General features: G+C 50.6%; 1 protein-coding gene across 7 annotated transcripts in view; it reads right to left on the bottom strand.

Annotated features, from left to right (window-relative positions):
• Specc1l (sperm antigen with calponin homology and coiled-coil domains 1 like) overlaps positions 1-22,642 on the bottom strand; it is a 99,216-nt gene that overhangs the window by 5,571 nt on the left and 71,003 nt on the right. The window lies entirely within an intron of this gene.

The following is a 22,642-nucleotide window of genomic DNA, read 5'->3' as shown; positions in this document are numbered from 1 at the left end:
GGGCTGGAAAACACCACTTGTGAAAATTCAAATCATTTCCACTGCTTATCAAGGCACTTGAAAAACCCTCGGGCTGGCAAGATGGCCCAGAACTCGGGGTCACGAGTGTGAGGCCTGCCTGAGCTGTAACCATGGTGATACCTTGTCCCCACAAGCAAACCAAAACCAGTAACGCCGACAAGACCCACTCCCAATCTTTCAGCCAGTGTGCATCTCAACATCAGGTGTGTACGAGAGCCGTGTGCTGCCCGAGGACGTGACCCGGGCCCTGGCGCTGTGGCTTCCACACCCCCTGCAGTGTTGGTAGTCACAAGTGGTTTCAGCCCGTGCTGCGTCCTCCTTCCCCCACTCCCACCCCTCCTGTCTGGCTGTACATGTGCGCCCTCCCTTCGAGGGGAGTGTGCCCAGAAGGCTTAGCTACTGCACCATGTGCAGCCTCTACCTCTTTTTGCAGATGTATTTGGAGATGTAAGTCACATTTACACTTCGTTCACTCACACGCTTCATGAGCAACCCTCCGGCACCTCGCTTCCGCAGCTATTTCATGCTGCCTTCAATGGTGCTGACAGTCACCCTGCTGGGTGACTAAGAGACCTCAAATCTCACTACTCAGGGAAACCACCCAGCCTTAAGTAGCATCTTAAAAAATATTTTAATTTATTTTTACAGAGAGAGAGAGAGAGAGAGAGAGAGAGAGAGAGAAGGGGAGGGAGGGAGGGAGGGAGGGAGGAGAGAAGGGGCACACCAGGGCCTCCAGCCTCTGCAAACGAACTCCAGACGCATGCATCACCTTGTGCATCTGGCTTACGTGGGTCCTGGGGAAACGAACCTGGTTCCTTTGGCTTTGCAGGCAACCACTTTAAATGTTAAGACATCTCTCCAGCCCCTAAGCAGCATTTCTTATTCCTCCAAGGAATAAGGGGTCCATAGCATCATGCAACACCAAGTACTCATCCACCGTGAGCCCTGTCTCTATCAAAGACTGAAGCAGGGCGGAGGCTGTGGCCATGCTGGGCGGTACCGGCTTCACGCTCTGGTGGTCCCTCAGCTTCAGCATGAGGCCAGGCGCTCAGAAGCTCACCTGACTGTGTGCACACAACACTGTCCTCTTGGCACCTGTTCCACACACAACCCCGCTCCAGGCAGAGGCTCTGAGAGCTGTGGATAACCAACCTGCTGTTTCCAGATGCTTCTATGGTGACCCTCTGACACTGTCATGAATGTCAGTGGAGAAGGAAGCCAGCTTAAGGCACAAAGGGATAGAAATCTGCCAGGAGATGCCAAAGGTGGTGTAAGCTGGAGGTGACCAGGGTGCTGTGTCAGTTCCAGAAGTGGAGAGCTTCCTATCCAGTGTCCGCTGACATCAGCCATACCCAATGCCTGGCCTGATCAGAACCTGTGTCTGAGTGCCACATTACTCCACTCCCTTCCCCAAGGGTCTCTGCTCTGGCTGTGACAGAAACCACTCCCAAGAGGTTCTGATGTCATTCAATCCCTTAACACGAGTTACTGCCAACTGATGAACCCGCGGACACAGACGCAGGCACACACACCCGTAGCCCTCTTATCCCGTCTGAATCTAGGAAGGGCGGCTTCAGAGGAAAATCAGGACCTGTCCAAGGAGTGGTGTAGCAGCAGGTGACAGGAAGGACCTTGCTTCAAGCACGGGAACAGTACCGAGCTCCCAGACATCTGCAGTTTCCGTCGTCATTGCTGCAGGCTGGGACTGGAGGCCCACACATGCTACTCTGGCACTCCAGTGAGTCGCGCAGCAGGCTGGTGGGCTGTCGGGTGAGCGGGTTAGGCCCTGGCGTCGCTGGGGCATGCTGCTTCCCATTAACGTGTGAGGAGAGATCCTATACTCAGCAGAAAGCGATACAGTGCTGCCTGAGGTCCAGCCCTGGGCAGAGACGAGAGGCAAGTGAGGAGGCGGCCAGCACTGACAGGCGGCCGCGCTCACAGGGCCTGGCATACAGTGAACATGTCGGCCTCTTGTTCAGAGCACAGAACAGTCCAATGACAGTATTAAGAGAAAATAACCCATGTTTAAAAGCCCTTTCCACTCCTCGGAGGATTTGTGACTGAGCAGCTGATGAAGGACGCAAGGCTCTGGCCGCGTCACAGACAGCAGGACAGGAGCTTGTCAGTGACATGCGGGGCTGTAAGGCCATGGGCAGCATCGCTCGGGAGGCCACTCACTTTGGAGGCAGGTAAGCCTCCTCTTCCTGTGTTGGCGCCCTTTTAGCTCCAGGGGATGCAGGCGGCTTTCACAGGGCTGTGGACGTGCCTAGCTTCACCACGCCTCACAGCAGAGGCTCTGCGACCCAGCTGCCTGGCTGAGGCCCACTTCCTCCAGACAGCCTCCGCCCGGGGGAGGAGAGGCTGCCGTTACCCCCATGCTGACCTCCAAGAACAGACGGAGCGCACAGTCCCTGGACCAGGACAGCGCAGCTCTGGGAGTCTGCGCAAGGTACTTGTGCTCCTATCTGACACCAGCTCAGATCAAAACAAAGCACGAACCTAGACAGGCTGGCTGGGCTAGCCAGCTCCAGTTCCTGCAGCACAGCCACTATGAAGTGAGGTGGTAGCTGAGGACTGGGAGACCATTAAACAGTGGACACAAGGAGCCCCAAGGCCAGCTTGTACCTCTGCCCCAGAAACACCCCTGAACACAAGATGCTTCTTAGGAGGTGTGTGGAAGTCTGTGTCCTGAGAGAGCAGGTCCTAGCTGCCAACTCCGCCAGTGAGTCCACGGTCGCTAACGTTCAGAGCTGGACGTCAAGCTGCCACTGAAATGAAGTCGACTGGCTCTACAGAGTCCTGCAGATGCTAAACTGGGCTCTGTGAGGTTAAAGAGCACAGTACTAAAGCCAGGCGTGGTGGCGCACGCCTTTAATCCCAGCACTCGGGAGGCAGAGGTAGGAGGATCACCATGGGTTCAAGGCCACCCTGAGAATACATAGTGAATTCCAGGTCAGCCTGAGCTAGAGTGAGACCCTAACTCGGAAAAAAAAAAAGAGCGCAGAGCACAGTACGAGAAAGGCGGGGTGGAGCCCCTGCTCCTCCGGAGCTCGTCTCATGGCTACCGCAGGGCTCGTAAACACCTGGAAGGTGCAGAACCCTACTGAGTACCAGAGAGATGCTCCTCCCTTACCACAGTGAAGGCCTGAGCTCCCATTCTGCCAAGGTCACCACCTAGTCCCAAACCTGGACCCTGAGTAAGCTACAGGTTGGCAGCGGCTGAGCAGGGATGGGTGGAACCTGGGGCCCTCACTGTGGTGGCCATCGAGATGGAACTCTGCAGGACGGCCTAGGAGCAGCCTGGTTTGTCTTCTCATGCAGATCATGAGGCGGAACTTCCTGTTGTCTCTTAATTAAGATGAAAATCACAGGTAAGTGAGCCTGCCAGGAGACTGCTGGTTTCTGCAATGTGTGCCAGCCCACAAGGGCAAGGGTAAGTGTCAACCTTCCGTTCTCTTGTCAACAGAGGGAAAACCACTTTTTACAAAAGTCTTGGAAGAAAATTAACTTGAAACTTGCAGGTAGCATGTGGGCCAGACTGACACTTCCTGGGCACGGGTTGGCTCAGGCTTTGGCTTCTGTAAAGCGAGCATATGAACGCCAGCGTACCCGTGGTGCCCCATGGGTCCTCAGGAGTCTGCTGTGCTTCCCGCACTGAGGAGCTGCCAGTCGCGTGTCCTCACGGCAGCAGACAGCACCTCCTCCTCCAGACACGGCAGCGACGCGCCGGGCACGTGCCAGGCCACTCCTCCCCACTGCACACAGCCAAAGCACTGGTCCGCAGTGCACAGCCAGCATGTCAGCCTCCACCGCCTTCGCGCAGAGGGACGCAGCACAGGCCCTGCCACTTACAACGTGGTTTCTTCCTTCTCTCTTCTCTAAGGTTTGGATGAAGAAGTCTAACCACAAGCTAGCCAACATGGCAGCTGCGGAAGCGCGTGCCTGGCACACTGGCAGGAAACCTCCTCTGGCACCGTTTGCTTCTAAGCAGCAGGGCTGGCGTGGTCTCCCCAGGTGGGTCTATTTTCTGCAGGCCTACAAAGGCTTTAATGGGATCAGCATTAAAAAAGAAGAGTGAAGGGCTCAGAGACAGCAAGCTGACTGTGAGCTTTGGGTCTGCAGCCTGGGCACCAGATGTGCAGGAATCAGGACCCAGGACTCTAGGAGGAGGGACTTGAACCTGTTGAGTAGTGACTTGCCCATTCAGTGAATCCTCACTAGTCCACTCCATCTTCTTCACTCAGACTCAGGTGTTGGCTCTCAGGGTGGTTGCCTAGTAACAGAGGCTGACAGGAGGACCTGACACAATCCAGGGCCGGAGGAAGGCTTCGGTGGGAAGTGTAGCTGAACTGGGATCAGAAGAGGCGGGGTGAGGGAGCAGGGAGAAAAGGGAGGTGGGCTGCAGATGCTGGAACCAGAGGAAACCCACGTGGTGACAGACCAGATGCACAGGGGGAAATGCATGCACTGCAGAGGATGGCCCTTGGCTTCCACTGGTAAAACCAATGCCTGTGGGCAGAACTCACCAGAGGACAGGGGTGAGGAGATAAGGGAGTACATTTTAGATATGTTAACATTTAAAAAATTATTTGTAGCCAAGTAGCAGAGGTAGGAGGATTGCCATGAGTTCGAGACCACCCTGAGACAACATAGTGAATTCCAGGTCAGCCTGGGCTAGAGCAAGACCCTATCTCAAAAAACCAAAAAACTAAAAAATAAAAAAAATGTATGTATGTGCACACCAGGGTCCCTTGCTCCTGTAAGCAAATGCTTATGCCCTTTTTACATCTGGCTTGATGTGGATGTTGGGGAATTGAACTGGGACTGGCAGGTTTTGCAAATAAGCGCCTTTAACTCTTTAGCAATTGCCCTTCCCTAGATGTTAATTTCTGAGGTACCTTGGAGACAGCCAGAAGGGAGCTCGTAGCACCGGCATGTAGGTGTAAAGCTCACGAGAGGAGAGGCGATACAGCAAGGAGAGACCAGGAAGGCGTCAGCCAAGGGCAGTCCTGAGGCAGGGCGGAGGAAGGCAGCCCTGGAGCACGCCGAGTGACGGCCACATGGAAAAGAGCCTTGCGGGGGATACGGGGAGGCCCAGAGAACAGAAGAGAAACTAGAAAGTGAAGGAAGAGAGCATCCACTTGAAAGTCGAGGGCTGGGGTGCAGCGTGGTAGGAGAGGAATTGTTTAGTATGCAAGAAGTCCTGGGCTTGGTCCCCAACACCAAAGTCAGACAGACAAGTAACGCAGGAGAAAGCGCTCGGTGCAGGTGTGCTGTTGCGAGGCGCAAAGGACTTTAAACGCAACCTTCTGCGGTTGGCAACACAGGGTCACACTAACTGCAGCAAGCAAGGGCCAGTGGGAGGGAGGCTGCAGGTCAAGGCTGCGGAGATGGGTCAGTGGTCGAAGGCGCAAGTCTAACAACTGGGGACTGGATCCCCAGTGCTGTGTAGAGCCGGAAGCAAGCAGATCACACATCCGTAATTCCACAGCTCCTATGGAAACAGCAGGCAGAGTCAGGAGACTCCTGAAGCTCAGGCCAGTTAGTCCGGGTCCTCAGTGAAACCATGAGACCCTGTCTCAAACAAGGGAGATGGTGAAGACCAGAGGTGCCCTGTGACCCCCACCAGAGCACCGTGCCAGGTGCGCACCCGTACACCCCTATGCCCACCACACACGGTGCAGGACAAAGGCGAATAATCTGTAACAACGCTACAACTTTCACAGACGTCCTTCCTAAAGGGCAGTTAGAGCCGGGCGAGGTGGCGCACGCCTTTAATCCCAGCACTCGGGAGGCAGAGGTAGGAGGATCACTGTGACTTCGAGGCTAATCTGAGATGACATAGTGAATTCCAGGTCACACTGGGCCACATTGAGACCCTATCTCAAACATCCAAAACCAAAACAAAACAAAACACAAATAAAAGGCACTTAGTTTACAAGGGTCTACAATGGAAATTCTGTTTTTAAGAAGTGGCCTTTTCTATTCACCAGGGTTGTTTCCCAGAGAAGACTCCTGCAGGCCGAGGATGTCACTTCCTGGCCCTTGCAGGACAGCTGCTTTGCAGGCCACGGGGCTCCAGTAACACACAGCTCTTCTCTGGACTGTATCCGCTTGTTTGCAAAGTGCACGGTAAAGAGTTTCTGTCATTTACTATCTATACGCAATGGTGCAGGTACCTCTTTCTTTCTGCTGGTATGTACACAGTGTGTGTGTGTGTGTGTGTGCGCACGCACCCTTGCAGTGCCCCACATGCTTGCCTGCGTGGGGAACACTCGTCTGGTGTGGCCTGAGTAAAAGTAAGTCAGATGTTCTATTCCATCACTTTCCATCCATTCTTGCCGTTGTCATGAGCTCTACTCTCTGCTCCCTACAGAACAGGACTGAGATTGCTGAGGGTGTGTGTGTGTGTCCATCCGTCCCCACACCTAGCTGTTTATGGGTGTCCTGGGGATTCCAGGCACCCTCAGGCCCTCATGCTTGCACAGAAGCACACCTAATCACTGAGCCATCTCTTCTGTCCACCAATTTCCTTAAGAGGGAAACAATCTTGTTTTTAAAATACAGACATAGGGCTGGAGAGATGGCTTAGCAGTTAAGCACTTGCCTGTGAAGCCTAAGGACTCCAGTTCGAGGCTCGGTTCTCTAGGTCCCACGTTAGCCAGATGCACAAGGGGGCGCACGCGTCTGGAGTTGGTTTGCAGAGGCTGGAAGCCCTGGCACGCCCATTCTCTCTCTCTCCCTCTATCTGTCTTTCTCTCTCTGTCTGTTGCTCTCAAATAAATAAATAAAAAATTAAAAAAAATACAGACATAGGGTCAGGGCATGACAGTACATACTTGTAGTTTTGGCTGAGGCAGGAGGATCCTCAGTTTGAGTCTAGCCGGGGTGACATAGTGAGAGCTCATCTCAAAAGCTAACAAACAAAAAGAACCCACAGGGACAAGAAACAAGCCTGGGTTTTAGAGTCAGCACAGGGTCCTTCTACTCTGCAGGGTAGCTCTGCTTCAATCAGGGAAGACGGAAATAAGAGTTTTATGGCGAGCCAGGTGTGGTGGCGCACGCCTTTAATCCTAGCACTTGGGAGGCAGAGGTAGGAGGGAGTTTAAGGCCACCCTGAGACTACATAGTGAATTCCAGGTCAGCCTGAGCTAGAGTGAGGCCTTACCTCAAAAGAACAAAAACAGGGCTGGAGAGATGGCTTAGCGGTTAAGCGCTTGCCTGTGAAGCCTAAGGACCCTGGTTCGAAGCTCGGTTTCCCAGGCCCCACGTTAGCCAGATGCACAAGGGGGCACACGCGTCTGGAGTTCGTTTGCAGAGGCTGGAAGCCCTGGCGCACCCATTCTCTCTCTCTCCCTCTATCTGTCTTTCTCTCTGTGTCTGTCGCTCTCAAATAAATAAATAATTTTTAAAAAAATAACAAAAACAAAAACAAAACAATAACAACAACAACAAAAGTTTTATGGTGTAAGAAAAGAAATGCAAGAAAGTTTCACTAAGAAGCCAGGTATGGTGGCACAGGCCCACAGTCACAGCAATTAAGCGGCCAGGGCAGAAGGACTGAGAGTTTGAGATCGGCCCAGGTTTTGTTTTACTCCTAAGGTCATACACCTTTCTGCCCAGGAAATGCCTACGACTTGCGAGCACAGAAGTAGCTTGTGTCACAGTCATCGGATGGCTTTTTTCCTCTCCTAGTTAACTTAGACTTGCAACCTTGCCTTGGTGGGCCCGCGCCAGGACCCTCCCCATTTGTACCTCTGCTTTTGCAAGGGTGGCATGATCAGGTGGGCCCGCCATGGTGGGCTTTGTCTAGTGTGCCCTGAGAGCCGAGGGGTGGCAATTGAAATCCAAAAACCTATGCAGATCTCCACAAGAGTAAAAATACGTCATGAAACATTCTAAAAGGTTTGAATTTGCCTGAAGCTAATTAAGGGCCACAAAATACACCCCCAAATACCCCATGTCCTTTAAATAGCTATTAAGGTTCTGATCTATTTAAGGAAATGTCAGTTTTATGAGCACATGGCACGAGGCCAGAAGGCATGATTCATCCCTCGTCATCTACTTCCTCAGCGTGTGCCACGGAGAACAGTGTGTCAGCTGCGGCGGAGCCCTTTTCCCGGCCAGCTTTGCGATGCACAGGGCAGAGGAACCTATCAGTCAGATGCAGGAGGGCACTACCAGCCAGCCCCGCCCCGGAGCCCGCCCGCACGCAAGGGGCAGGGTTTGAGGGCGTCTGGGAGGTGTGTGTGTGGTGTGTTGGGAGGATACAATGTCTGAAAGAGTGAAAATAACCAAGACGGACTTTTTCAATCTCTCACGCAGTGCTGCTAACAGAAGGCCCAGCGGCCGAGGAGGAGGGAACGGGCGGGTGCCTGCGCTGTGTGGCTCTGGACTGCCATGGCCCTTCTTTCCCGAATGGAGCCAAGCTCTTCTTTAAGTTAGGGGGAAGAGGTGTACCCTGAAGTTCAGGGGCCAGTACCTGCTGCTACAGTTTGAACACAAAATGTCCCAGCAGGCTCTGAAGTTAGGGAGATAGGTCTACTGGGAAGTTCAGGCGCCGGTACCTGCTGCTATGGTTTGAACATGAAATATCCCAATAGCTGGTTTTAAATAATTTGGATAGCTGGGCGTGGTGGAGCATGCCTTTAATCCCAGCACTCAGGAGGCAGAGTTAGGAAGATCATTGTGAGTTCAAAGCCACCCTGAGCTACAGTGAAACTCTACCTCAAAAAAATTTTTTTTTCTTTTTTTTTTTTGAGACTTGGAATCCTTAGATGGGACCTCACTGGAAAAAGAGATTCACTGGCCCTGGGGCATGTTCTCCCTGACTCCCTTCCTTTCTGCCACGCTCTATGGTGCTGGCCGCTCACGCAGTGAGCACTCTCCTGTTGTAATTACATCTCCAGCTGCCCTCATGCTCTGAACCACCACATGGGGCCAAGGAGCCATGGACTGAACCTCGGAACCCAAGTGAAAACAAATCTTCTTCCCTTTAGTTGATTCCATCGGAACAAGAAATCTAGCGAACACCCTCTCAGCAGCACAAAGGAAGATGCCAGGGTGGCAGCCATGGGAGAGCTGGTGAGCCTCTGCAGACAGAACCCTCACTAACATCACCATCACCTGCCCAGTTTCTTCAAGTCTCCCATCTATGCCTGGCTCCACTCTAGGCAGCTGGTCCACTAGCTAGGAAGGGTCTGATGCTCACTCTGTTAAAGATCTTCCTTCAGGTGGCCTGGACTTCTGTGGATTCAAATGCTGAGGCAGGTGGGAGGCTCTGCAGCAGACACAACCACCTAAACTATGAAATTCTCAGGGATGGGGAGAAGGCTCCATGCTTTCCTACAAGCTTGGTGGCCTGGGTTTCATTCCCTAGTACCCATATAAAGCCAGATGCACAAAGTGGCACGTGCGTCTGGAATTGATGTGCAGTGGCCAGGAGGCCCTGGTGCGCCCATCCTGACATACTCTTTGCTTCTTCCTATGTCTCTTGAAAGAAAGAAAAGAAATGCTCAGGCTCACACACACAGCTCAACAGTAGATGTGATCAGGAACTAGATCCCTCCTCCAGCTCTATCTATCTACCAGCCGACACCAGGGATCGTGGGGATGGAGTGAGACTCTAAAACGTGGAATGTTCTACACAACATATGATCCAGTTCCTTTGAAGAGAAAACTGGAGGCAAAAAGAGAAGGCAGTTTATAGACCGAAAGCCCTTTAAAAGAGACACATTATCCAAGTGTAATGTGGAAAGGTGCTTGTATCTTAATTCAACCAAGTCAACAGCAAAGACTGAGCGAAGCTGGGAGTAAAGGCTGGTTTGCTTCAGAATCATGATACGTGGTCCACACCGCTCTTCATTAGGGAAGTGCAGTCTGAAGCCACAGGACGCCACTGTATGCCATCAGGGGACAAAGGGACTTGAACGGGGAGGGCGCTTCCGTGGCACAGGACAGCTCAGCGTGTCCACCAAGCTGGGTGCTATCCACACACCAACTCCCAAGGGAAAGTCACCGGGGCTGGCTGGCGAGGACAGAGGGAATCAGAGCTGGGAGGAGCGTGAGATGCTGCCGCCACTGAGGAGGAGCTGAGCAGTTCCCCGACAGGCGAGACAAGGCTAGCATGTGACCCGGGAGCTGAGCTCAGTGCAGAGGCCTAACGAGCTACACCTGGATGTTCAAACCAGCACCTGTGCAGTAAGTGCTCCAAGCAGCAGCCCGCAGGGGACAACAGACCGAATACCCACCAGTAGACGGAGAAGTGAAATGTGTCATCAGTGTGACCAATGAGTTTTCAATCACAGAGAGGAATGCAGTGCTGACACATGCTACAACGTGAAGGTATCTTGAAACTAAGTGGAATACAGTCACAATTATGATTCCATATTTACATGAAATATACAGGAAAGTCAGACACACAAAGCAGATTAGTGGGTTGTCAGGTACTGGGACAGGGGCACAGGAGTGACGGCTTTTGTGTAGATGGGTTCCACTGGGGCAAGTTGATGGAAAGCTTTGGAGTTATTGGTGATGACGCAGGTGCAATGTTGTGAATGCAATTAATGTCAGTAAATTACAGATTTTAAGGTGGCCAAATGCAAATTTTCTAAATGTGCTTTACCAAAGTAAAAAAAAAAAAGTGGCAGATAATCTGAAGTACTTATACTTAATAACTCTATATGCCAGGTACAACTCATTATCAAGTAAGTTCTAGAGTGTTTACTAAGAAGTTATGTTGCTTAAATTCATATGAGTCATGAAGGAAGTTTATGGGAATTTATTATGGTCCTGTGTTCAAAAAACTTACTGCTTAAAAACAAAAAAGCAGCTGGGCGTGGTGGCATACGCAAATCCCAGCACTCGGGAGGCAGAGGCAGGAGGATCACCATGAGTTCGAGGCCACCCTGAGACTGCAGAGTGAATTCCAGGTCAGCCTGGGCTAGGGAGAGACCCTACCTCAGAAAACCAAAAACAAACAACAAACAACCCAGCAAACAGCTGCGGGTAAGAGGCGGGCTATCAGGCAGCTTCCTTCACAGCTCCAGTATGTCAAAGGAACCCGAGACTTGACCAGCGAGCTGCCTGCAGGTCACCCAGAGAACTCCTGATGCAGCTTTCGCGAGGCGTCACCTCGGCTGCGGCAGCTTCTCAGTCTGCAGCTGTTCTTAAGCCATCCATGCTCCTGTGAGCAACCTCAATAAACGCGTTGGTCCACAAAGCTGGACTCCGGTCTAGCTGTCCTTTGGTCTGCTGTCAGTGCCCTATCTGAGGGTGAACAGACATCTCCCAGACAGTTAACGCAACACATGGTGCCCAAACTGGGACCGGCAGAACCTGAGATGAACTGTGCAGGAGTGGCCGTGTGGCCCTGCAGTGGGTGCGGAGGCACGTGACAGGCTCATCTGTGACGGTGGAGCATCTGGGGGGTCCTGACCAGGCCGTCCTTCCCATGTGTCGCGCGGTGCTTCTGTGCAGAGTGGTGCGATTAAAGGCATGTGCCACCATGCCTGGCTAAAAACATACCTCTTTTTTACTTTTTTAACTTATTTATTTGGGAGAGAGAGAAGGATGGGCATGTGAGGGCCTCTAACCACTACAAATGAACTCTAGACATTTGTACCAACTTGTGCATCTGGCTTTACATGGGCTCTAGGGAAAAGAACCTGGATCCTTTGGCTTTGCAGGTAAATGTCTGAATCACTAAGCCCTGGCCCACCAATTGTGTCTCTGTCTAAAAAGAAAAAGAAAACAGAAAAGGAAAAGGAAAGGCAGCCGAGGGCAAGAGGCGCTGAGCACCTCCAGTACTGCAAAGGGACCGGATGCATCATCGCCATGTACCACAGCGGCTCCGAAGCTAACTCACGGGAGGCTGTCTCTGATTTTGAGAGAAGCAGCCATGTTTAAACAACAATACTGCTCAGTCAGCGCAAAGCTGCCAGCATGCTTCTGGGATATGACTGCCAATATGTTGAAATGTCACGAAAATAAAACCCAAAAGCATAATATTTGGGGCTTAATAGGTTTATGGCTTTTTTAGTCATATTGACTGACTCTAAGGGGTTGTTCAGAATAGGCTAGCAAATGTCACGCTAAGAAATAAGGATTCGTGTCCCTCTGCTTCCCATGAACACCTCAAAAGAGTACCTTCTTGAGGAGGCACAAGGGAGAGTGCTCCCAGGAAGAGGGTGCTGGGCCAGAGCGCTGGCTGGTGGCAGCTGACTGATGAGCTCAGGCCATGTTGGGAGGGGTTTTATTAGCAGCACAGGAATTAGTTCTGTCTTTCTGAATTAACATTTCCACAGATTTAGGTTAGCTCTGGCAGAGGCTATTACCAAGGTACAATTTCAAGTAGAGGACGCTCCAGTGACCCTCAAGCAACATCTGTCCTGTGTGTGCTCTGGGAAGGGCTTCGCACAGGAAGAAGAGAGGGTGAGGGTATGACAGTCACGGCCAGTCCTAACCCCTAACAGTCTCCAAGAGGACAGAAAGAGTCATGCTGAAGGGGAAGAAGATTAAACGTTCTAAAGCAACCCTGAAAGCTTTCTTCAGTTTATGCTCAGATAAAAGGTTACCCAGTGTGTATTCAGGTCCAAAAAGAGCTGGACAGGAAGTTGGTGAGGTGGGCCCCTAGACACCTATGTAATCCTAGTTCATACATAACCCGTGTTCAAACACCTTTTCCAAAAAGGCTCATCAACTTGTGCTAGAACCTTCTGGTTAAGGGAAAGCTCCTTACTTTAGAGGTCAATTACTCTCTATTTTAAATCTTGGGAAATTTTTCATGGAGGTGAAATTTTCCTCTCTGTAGGTCATTACTGAAAAGCAGAGAGAGAGTTTCAGAGTCCAGTGGATGGGGCCATAAATGTCAGTGCCACTCTGAACCAGCTACAAGACCTTGCGCACATGGCTTAAGTCCTATGAGCCTCACTTTTCTCCCATGCAAATGGAAACAGTTATCAGTTACAAAAACTCAACAGGATCAAGCCTGGTGAGGGACCTAGCACAGTGCTAAGCACATCCTGTCCCCTCCCATCCCCTGCAAAAGGGCACCGATTCAACCTGCTAATTACACAGGACAAAATACACAACAGAGTGCCCCGTCCAAGTACTGAGAAGTGCCACACCAGCTCCAGTCCCTCTTCTCTAGTCAGTGCCCCATTCTGCAGGTGCCAGCTGTGGCCTCTGGAAGAGTGTCTGTTGCAGGCCCCCCACTGTGTCTTTAGAGAACTGTGCTCACATGACTCTGCTTCCCTCAAGGGCTCTCTGAGAATGGGTTTAATCTTAACCAAGGGTCGACCAGAAAAACCTGCACAGTCTCCACGCACTCAGCACTGGTTTGCTGGATTACACAGTAGCTTAAGAAAAACTGAAGTAAGTAGAGATCCAGAAACAAAGTCCCGACTCTGAGAGCTTAGTACAGAGCTGGGCTAAATATACACCCCACAAAGACAACTGAAGGAGGGCTGGGGAAATGGCTTAGCAGTTAAGGAGTTCGCCTGAGAAGCCTAAGGATCCTGGTTTGGTTCTTCAGAACCCACATAAGCCAGATGCACAAGGGGGCGCATGCGTCTGGAGTTCTTTGCAGCGGCTGGAGGCCCTGGTACGCCCATTCTTTCTCTCTGCCTCTTCCTCTCTCTCTCTAAATAAATATTAATATATATATATATATATACACACACACACACACACACACACACACACACACACACACACACATAGAAAACTGAAGGAAGTAGAGATCCAGAAACAAAGTCCCGACTCTGAAAACTCAGTACAGAGCCAGGCTACACAGCCCACAGACTAGAGCACACCACAACCAGTGCGCACTGGACGCTGGCTTCTACGGTGGCCTTTAATCCCAGCACTCGGGAGGCAGAGGTAGGAGGATCACCGTGAGTTCAAGGCCACCCTGAGAATAGAGTGAATTCCAGGTCAGCCTGGGCTAGAGTGAGATCCTACCTCAAAAAAACCCAAAAAACTCTATCTTTTCCTGGGCATAATTTAACCCTTTTTTTTGTTTGTTTTGTTTTTTCGAGGTAGGGGCCCACTCTAGTTCAGGCTGACCTGGAATTCACTATGTAGTCTCAGGGTGGCCTTGAACTCATGGCAATCCTCCTACCTCTGCCTCTGGAGTGCTGGGATTAAAGGCGTGTGCCCCCACACCCGGCTGGATCTATTTTTTTTTTTAAAGGAACCTTACAGGGCTGGAGAGGTGGCTTAGCGATTGAAGACACTTGCAAAGGCTGCCATCTGGGTTCTGTTCCCTGGCACCTGTGCACAGTGCTGCGCATGTCTGTGATCCAACCTACCTGCAAAGCTGGGAGGAGTTGGGAGGATCAACAGCACCTGTGGTAGTGGGCGGTGGGACCAGGAGAGCGCGAATTTCAAGGGCTCAGCAGCAAGAGACCCTGTTTCACAGCTTCCTGTGGAACACAGGCACCTCCAGGTTGTCCTCTGACCTCCACACGTGCACTGTGTCACGCACACACCCACAGATTCATATGTAAGATGAATATTTTTTTTAAGGCACTCTAGGGCCGGGCGTAGTGGTACATGCCTTTGATCCCAATGCTCAGAAGGCAGAGGTAGGAGGATTGCTAAGAGTTCAAGGCCACCCTGAGATAACAAAGTGAATTCCAGGTCAGCCTGGGCTCGAGTGAGACCCTACCTCGAAAATCCAAACCACCAAAAAACAAAAAAAGAGGCACCCCAGGACCACAGACACATTCAGCTCCCCATGAGCTCAGTTTTAGGATTACTTATTTCACAGCTTGGGCCAGGTGTGGCGGTGCGTGCCCATAACCTGGGACTTGGACGCTGAGGTAGGAGAGGAGTCCAAGTGCAAGGCCAGTCTAGTCTTCATAGAAAGCTATCTCAAAAAAGGGAAACAGTTTTGTAGTTCAATGGAGTACAGGGTTAAACCGCAGTTGGATAAGCTCCAGTCCAAGTGCCTCTGATAAACAGATAGCATCTAGGGGCTGGGCAGATGGCACAAGCTTGCCATACAAGCATAGGGACCTGAATTTGGATCCCAGCACCCACATACAAAGGTTGCATGATCTGGCATGGTGATTCATGCCATTAATCTTAGCATTCAGGAGGCTGAAGTAGGAGGATAGTCATGAGTTCAAGGCCAGCCTGGGCTACAGAGTGAGTTCCAGGTCAGCCTGCATTAAATTAGTGAGATCCTGCCTCAACACAACGAACGAGTTGTTCTGGGTGCCGGGGCACCTGTCAGTAATGCCAGCACTGGGGAGGAGGGCAGAAGCTCGCGGGCTCGCTGGCTAGTCTGGCTGACTCAGTGAGCTCGAGGCTCAGTGCGGGAGTGCCTGCCGCCTTGTCTCAGAATGAAGGTAAAGAGGACTGAGAAGGATGTTCGACACTGACCTCTGGCCTCACTCACCCGCACACTCATACACACACACACACTCACCCGCACACACCACCCTAAAAAGAAACAGGTGGGATGTGACTGACGACGCGCTGGGTGGCGCTAGAAGTCTGGAGGGCGCGCTGCTCTCTCGTGTGCTGAGACACAAGCACGTCTCGGGCACTTGGTCTCAAGGTCCTGCAAACGCCCGCGGTCTGGAGGATGTACAGCGGTCTACAGCACGGCCCCCAGTCTCGTCTGAGTAAGACTGTATCTGTCACCCTCATACTGGTCTAGCCCTGCTTACATGGCAGTCTCCCTGGAAGCATGATAAGGAAATGCCGGTTCCTGTCGTGTTCCGAGTTTCTCTGGTCACTTACACAAGAGAACGGTCTTAGGGAAAGATCAACTTTCCAAAAACAGCCGCAGCAGTTCCTGGCCCACACCCTCTTCAGACTCCACTGCACCTCTTCAAGAGGGATCCCCACTCCCCTGTTCCTTGCAACAACTAGGTATTACTGCCCGGACCAGATGCAGCGAAAAGGACATTGTATGGAATCCCAGACTAGGTCACAAAGGTGAGGTGACCTCTGCCTAGTTCTCTCCCTTGAGTGACACTTCCCCTTTGCCAATGGTATCATGTAGGGGACGCCATGTGTATACTCAGAGCACCAGGCCTGAGGGAGGGGGCCAACAAATGACCCCCAGACCCAAGGCAGCACTGAGCCGCCACCGAGGAAGCTGAGTCAAGGAGCGGTGAGCGACACCACTGTGACCACCCAGACTGTGGTGTCATGAGCTGAACAGATGAGGACATTACCTAAGTTCTGGACAGTGCTTGTAGATAAGCAGACCAGCCTCCTTTGTCTCAGACGAAAGGGCCCATTCGGAAAGGAAACTTGTTTACCTCCCCCCGCCCCACCGTGTCTAATGGCCAATTACCCTTTCCATAATTAGCCATCCGAAGGCAGCGATAGGGCATCGTCATATATAACCTGCTTCTACAAATGAGAGGTCACCTTAAATAGCAGGATGATCTCAGGCAAGCTCATTTATGAAAATCCAGAGCAATCGTGGAGCTAATGAACTGAACCCGTCAGACGTCAAGTCCTCCGTAGCTGCCACACTGCTATGTTGACGTCCCCAGCGGGAGGAAGTGCACGGAAACGGCGCTTCTTCACGGGACGAAGAAGGCTGTGCACACGTATTTACGATGATAGAGAGAAGAACGGAATTCGACCCGGACAACTTAATGATTCTGCTCCTAGTGAAATATCCAAGCAGCTCTTGAGACTCTTACTTACCCAATCTGTATTTCTTAGCATTGCTCACAATAAAAATGCCTCCCCGAGGAAAATAATACGAGCCAGCACCCTGCTGGGGAGACAGGCTAGCTCAACACAAGCAGCCAGGCTGGGAGCTCAGAGACCCGTCGGGAAGGCCACGTATGTGCCGCTTTTCTGGTCCGCGGGTCCTACAGCCCAGGCTGGCCTCCAGTTTCAGACCTTCTGAGTCTCCAACTTCTGAGACTGGAATTACTGGTGCTGATTTAGAATGTAGCTGGCTTTTTAAATTTTTTGTTTTGTTTTTTCGAGATAGGCTCTTCCTATGTAGGAGCTATGTAGCCCAGGCTGGTCTCAAACTTGCAGCAATCCTCCTGCTTCAAATTACCAAGTGCTGGGATTCTAGGCACGCACCACTAAGCCCAGCGAGAATTACCTTACCTTTTTATACTTTTGAGACAGGGACTCATATAGCTCAGGATGGCAGCAGACAATGGCCTTGAATTCCTGTTCTTCCTCCCAAAGCTGAGGTTACAGGGTACACTGACACACCTGGCCCCCTCTCACCCTGAACCGGGATCAGAGGTGCGCACTTCCACACCTGCTCTTGCGTTTTCCCTTCATCCACGGAAATACAGACCAAAACTATTTCGTCAAGGAGCATCCCAGCACTTGGGAGGCAGAGGCAGGAGGATCGCTGAGAGTTCAAGGCCACCCTGAGACTACATGGTGAATTCCAGGTCAGCCTGACTCAAACAAAAACAAAAAAACAAAACAAACAAACCAAAAAAATTAGCAAAGGCAAGCAAGCACTCCACTACATGCAGCAGGCTCTCCCCAGGTCATGGGAGGGAACACATGGAGCAGACACAGGGAGATAAACAGACACTAGCTTGCAGAAGAAAGGCAAGCACCTAGAGCTCCAGTCACTCTCCTCAGGCCAGTCCCTCCCCCAGCTGTTGAAGTCACGATATGTCGGCCCAGTAGTCACTCTTGCTATGGCAAGACCGGGCCTCGACCAGGACTCGGCCAGGCAGACAAAAGGGCAGCCCTACCGAACACTTTCCTCATTTATGTGCCCGGATTGAAACTCCAAAACTACAAAGAAAGTGAAAGTCAGCATTTCAGAACTGGTATATATAATTTATCCACTTCTTTATGTGTACAGAAAAACATATCTCATGCATGTTAAAACACACACAAGCCAGCCATGGTGATGCACACCTTTAATCCCAGCACTCGGGAGGTAGAGGTAGAGGTAGGAGGATCACCATGAGTTCGAGGCCACCCTGAGACTCTGTACTGAATTCCAAGCCAGCCTAGGCTAGAGTGAAGCCCTACCTTGAAAAACCTTAAAAAAAAAAAAAAAAAAAAACAAGCTGGGATGGAGAGATGGCTTAGCGGTTGAAGTGCTTGCCTGTGGAGTCTGAGGACGCAAGTTTGACTCCCCAGAACCCGGTAAAAAGATGCACATGCATCTGGAGTTCATTTGCAATGGCTGGAGGCCCTGGTGCGCCCATTCTCTCTCTCAAATGAATAAAAATGAAAAGAAAAAAAACAACAACCCACAAGCTGGGGATGATGGCTTACATTTATAACTCCAGCACTTAGGAGGCTGAGGAAGGAGGATTGTTCTGAGTTTGAGACCAGCCTGGGCTACAGTGTGAGACTCTGTCTCAAAAGACCAAAAACAAAAACAAAACAGGTCAAAATCATTTATGGTAACTGTACTAAGCAATTAATTTGAAAAATTATAACTCTGACATTTCTGGAAATAGATGTTAACAGTTGCTGTCAAAATCATGTTTAAACAGAAGGCAGTAAGTACATTTGCTTCTGGGAAAACTGTTTCCCAGCTGCTATGTTTGGCATTAAAAGGAATCCCCTGAAAACAGGAAGCAGCTCTTTCACTCCACTGTGAGCACAAAGCCATCTTCCAAGCTCTGCTGCGTACAAAGCGCTGAGGCCCAGGAAGAGCCCCCAGACCGGCTCCTCACGTCTCCTGGGGTGCGCTGAAAGAATGTGAACTTCTTGCCCCACCGTCCTGGACTAGCAACCCCTCGCAGAAGGGGTGGGGCCACAACGCTGGCTATTCCTTCTTCCCTTTGTTCAAGTATTTTTAACCCCTGGAACACAGTGATATTTGCAAACAATAACATCTTGCTGTATTACTTGGTTTCCATGAAAAGATTAAGACTTTCAACCTAGATTTTACTCAGATCAAAACCCTTATCTACGGCCTGCACCTTTTCCATTTGTTTTTAACCCTGGAAGTCATTCCTGTGACCTAAGACTCCAGTTATAGGAGAGGAAGCTGAGCCCGGGCGCTTTGCTTTGGCTGAGGAACCCCTCAGGCGCTTTGAGCTGCGCTCTGCCTGCTGCAGCGTGGGCACCATCTCGGCCCGAGCGGCCCTAACCCCAGATGGGGGGAGGTGGGAAGGGGAGAGAGCCAGGCGAGGGATGAGCAGAAGCAGCCCTTCTGGACAGGTCAGCAGAGGAGGGGTCCTGTGTGAAGGGGCCTCCCTATGCCCTTGTCTCCTGGCTACCACAGTCACTGGCCCATGGACAATCCACAAGCTGCCTGAGTGGTGTGGCTGACACCAAGTGTCACACTGAACACGTCACATGGTTTATGAAAGAACTTCCTCTCCTGCTGGTTTGCTGGTTGTCCCTTGGAAGGTCGGTCTATTGTCGCACAGGAAGCTGTGAAGGAACGGGCTATGTTTATGTCCGCTAGCTCACTCTGCTGACCCCAACCCATGCGGATGGACATACACCTGTGGAAGGAGAATAAAGGGCAAGTGGCGGCCTTTGTTTTTGCTTAGGTAAAAGAGGACGCGGGGGGAGGGGGGGTAGAGAGATGGCTCAGTGGTTAAAGGTATTTCCTTGTAAAGCCGATGGCCTGAGTTTGATTCCGCAGTACCTACGTAAAGCCAGATGCACAAAGTAGTGCACACATCTAATGTTCATATATAGGGGCAGGGGGTCCTGACAAGCCCATATTCTCTTCCTCCCTCTTTCTCTCTCTCTCTCCCCCCTTGCAAATAAATGATGCTACACTTTGGCTCTGCCCTGAGCTAGGCACTGGCAAATGCCCCAAGAGAGGACAACGGGTGAGCACAGTGCTCACCTCAACGTGCTTTCTTCTTCTCTACAATTTTGGCTCCCACCAAACTTCTTTTGACTGCCTTGGTTAATCCCCAATGCCTCTGAGAAAATTTCTCCTTTGTATTTCACAGTTTTTACTGTGTCACAGATGGGGTCCACACAGACTTGCAGTCACTAATGTGTATTTACTGATGAGACCAGAAGCTTCCTGGACAATGAAAACTAATTTTGCTCCTTGACTTCTGTTTCTACACTTAGCAGGCACAAAGTTCCATAGTAGTTTTTAAATTAGAAAAAAAAAAAAAAGAGAGAGAGAATTCAAATATAGCAGAACACATAAACACATGGTGGCTTCTGAGACAGTCAAACCCATCAATTCCAACTCGAGGTCCACCAAGAAAATGTCCAATCTTTTCTTCTTTGGCCCATGAACTAGCGGAGCACATCTTCAATAAAACTATATTCTCGGTGCCTACCTGAGGTGAACTCACCTCTGGTAGTATGAGAAGCCTTTGTTCATTTATTAAAACTGTTTTTGTTTGTTTGTTTGTTTGTTTTTTTCCAAGGTAGGGTCCTCACTCTAGTGCAGGCTGACCTGGAATTCATTATGTAGTCTCATGGCGATCCTCCTACCTCTGCCTCCTGAGTAATGGGGTTTTTTAAAGGCATGTGCCAACATGCCTGGCTCCAACAAGTTGATTTTTAAGGCTGGCATTTTATCAGAAAACAAGGAGGGTTTTTGTTTTTTTTTTTTTTTTTCATCTAAAATGGAACTCTCAAAAAAAAGTAAAGAGCCAGGCGTGGTGGCACATGCCTCTAATCCCAGCACTTGGGAGCAGAGGTAGGAGGATCATTGTGAGTTTGAGGCCAGCCTGAGGCTACACAGTGAATTCCAGGTCAGCTTGGGCTAGAGCATGATCCTACCCGAAAATCCAAATAAATAGTTAAAATAAAACCGCACTATGAGCTGGAGAGATGGCTTAGCAGTTAAGCACTTGCCTGTGAAGCCTAAGGACCCCGGTTCGAGGCTCGGTTCCCCAGGTCCCACGTTAGCCAGATGCACAAGGGGGCACACGCGTCTGGAGTTCGTTTGCAGAGGCTGGAAGCCCTGGCGCACCCATTCTCTCTCTCTCCCTCTATCTGTCTTTCTCCATGTGTCTGTCACTCTCAAATAAATAAATAAATAAATGAACAAAATATATATAAAAAAACAAAAACAAAAACCGCACTCTGTCAAATTAACCTTCAGAGGCTTGTTACTGCATTCCGTAGGGATTTTCCAGAACAGCAAAAAACAAACAAACAAACAATGAAATAACAAGTTTATATTTAAAATTTAAATAAAAATTTACTGAAGGTATATAGTAGTCTTCCTATTGTCTGGTTGGACATTTTTACATTATTACAAGGCTCTGGGTTCCAACTCTAACTCCCAGAGGAAAATAAACCAAGGCTTTGGCTTTATAAAAAGAGGAAAACTAAGCAGTGCTTCTTCCTCCCAGTTACATGTGCAGTCCGAGGCAGTCACTGACCCTCAGAGGGCCTCAGTCCCACTACGGAATCAAATATGGCTCCGAGGCAGTCACTGACCCTCAGAGGGCCTCAGTCCCACTATGGAATCAAATATGGCTTCGCGGCAGTCACTGACCCTCAGAGGGCCTCAGTCCCACTATGTAATCGCATATGGCTCTGAGGGAGTCACTGACCCTCAGAGGGCCTCAGTCCCATACTGGGAAATCTGACTACACATGAGAACATCCAGACCCTTTCAATGTTAATAAGCTAGGATCATAAAACTTCAGTGCTTAATAAATGGCAGGGCAAAATTTAAAAGAGAAAAAAGTATTTGTCAGATAAAAGGCAAATTCACAGGGCTTGTTCTATAATGGACAGTTAATGAAGTTACAGTTATCAGCACAGAATTTGAGGAAGCCTTTTACAAGAGTTAATGAAAGAAGATCTGGTATTGGGGAATCCGTCTCTGTTGATTAGACAGCTTCTTCGACATAAAGCACGCGTGGGCCAAACCCTAACGATACACGTGGGGCCTGGGAGAACGGTGCATGCCTGCCGTCACGTAAGTGGTCCTGCTCAACTGAATAGTCAAGGGTCACATCTGCCCTTCCTGCAGACCTGCAGCGGGCAAAGGCCCGACCCCCGCTGGGCCGACGAGCGGGGGTGCTGAAGCACAGGCATGTCGGACTAGAGAAGGGCGCTGGCGCTGTTCACACAGCTCCGAACAGGCTAACAGCTCCACCAGATCTGCCTTTCAGTTTTAAACGAGTATGCCTTTCGGATTTATTTTAACTTAACAACCTTTAAATGTTAAAAAAAAAAAAAAAAACAAGCATCGGGTTGGAGAGATGGCTTAGCGGTTAAGGCATTTGCCTGCAAAGCCGAAGGACCTCGGTTCGATTCCCCAGGACCCATGTAAGACAGATGCACAAGGGGGCACGTGTGTATGGAGTTCGTTTGCAGTGGTGCGCCCATTCTCTCCCTCCCCCCCGCCCCGCCTCTTTCTCAAATAAATAAATAAAATATATTAAAAAATAAAAATAAAAAACAAACGTCATATCTACTTTTTTGCATGTGGACACACATGCATGTATGTGCATGCAGAAGCCAGAGGTTGGCGTCAGACATCCTCCTCACTTGCGATCCTCTGTTTTACTGAGGCAGGGTCTGTCACACGAGCCTAGGGCTTGCCAGTGCAGCTGGCCTGCTGCAGTCCCATGCCCTCTTGCACACTGGGGGATCACAAGTGGCACCATGCCTAGCGGGCACCGACACGAGTGCCAGAGACCCCAGTGCGGCTGTCGTGCCCGCGCGCCGAGCTCTGCTGACTGAGCCGCCTCTC

This window comes from Jaculus jaculus, chromosome 13 (assembly GCF_020740685.1).
Source record: "Jaculus jaculus isolate mJacJac1 chromosome 13, mJacJac1.mat.Y.cur, whole genome shotgun sequence".
Lineage (NCBI taxonomy): Eukaryota > Metazoa > Chordata > Mammalia > Rodentia > Dipodidae > Jaculus > Jaculus jaculus.
This window is presented reverse-complemented; position numbering and strand designations above follow the sequence as displayed.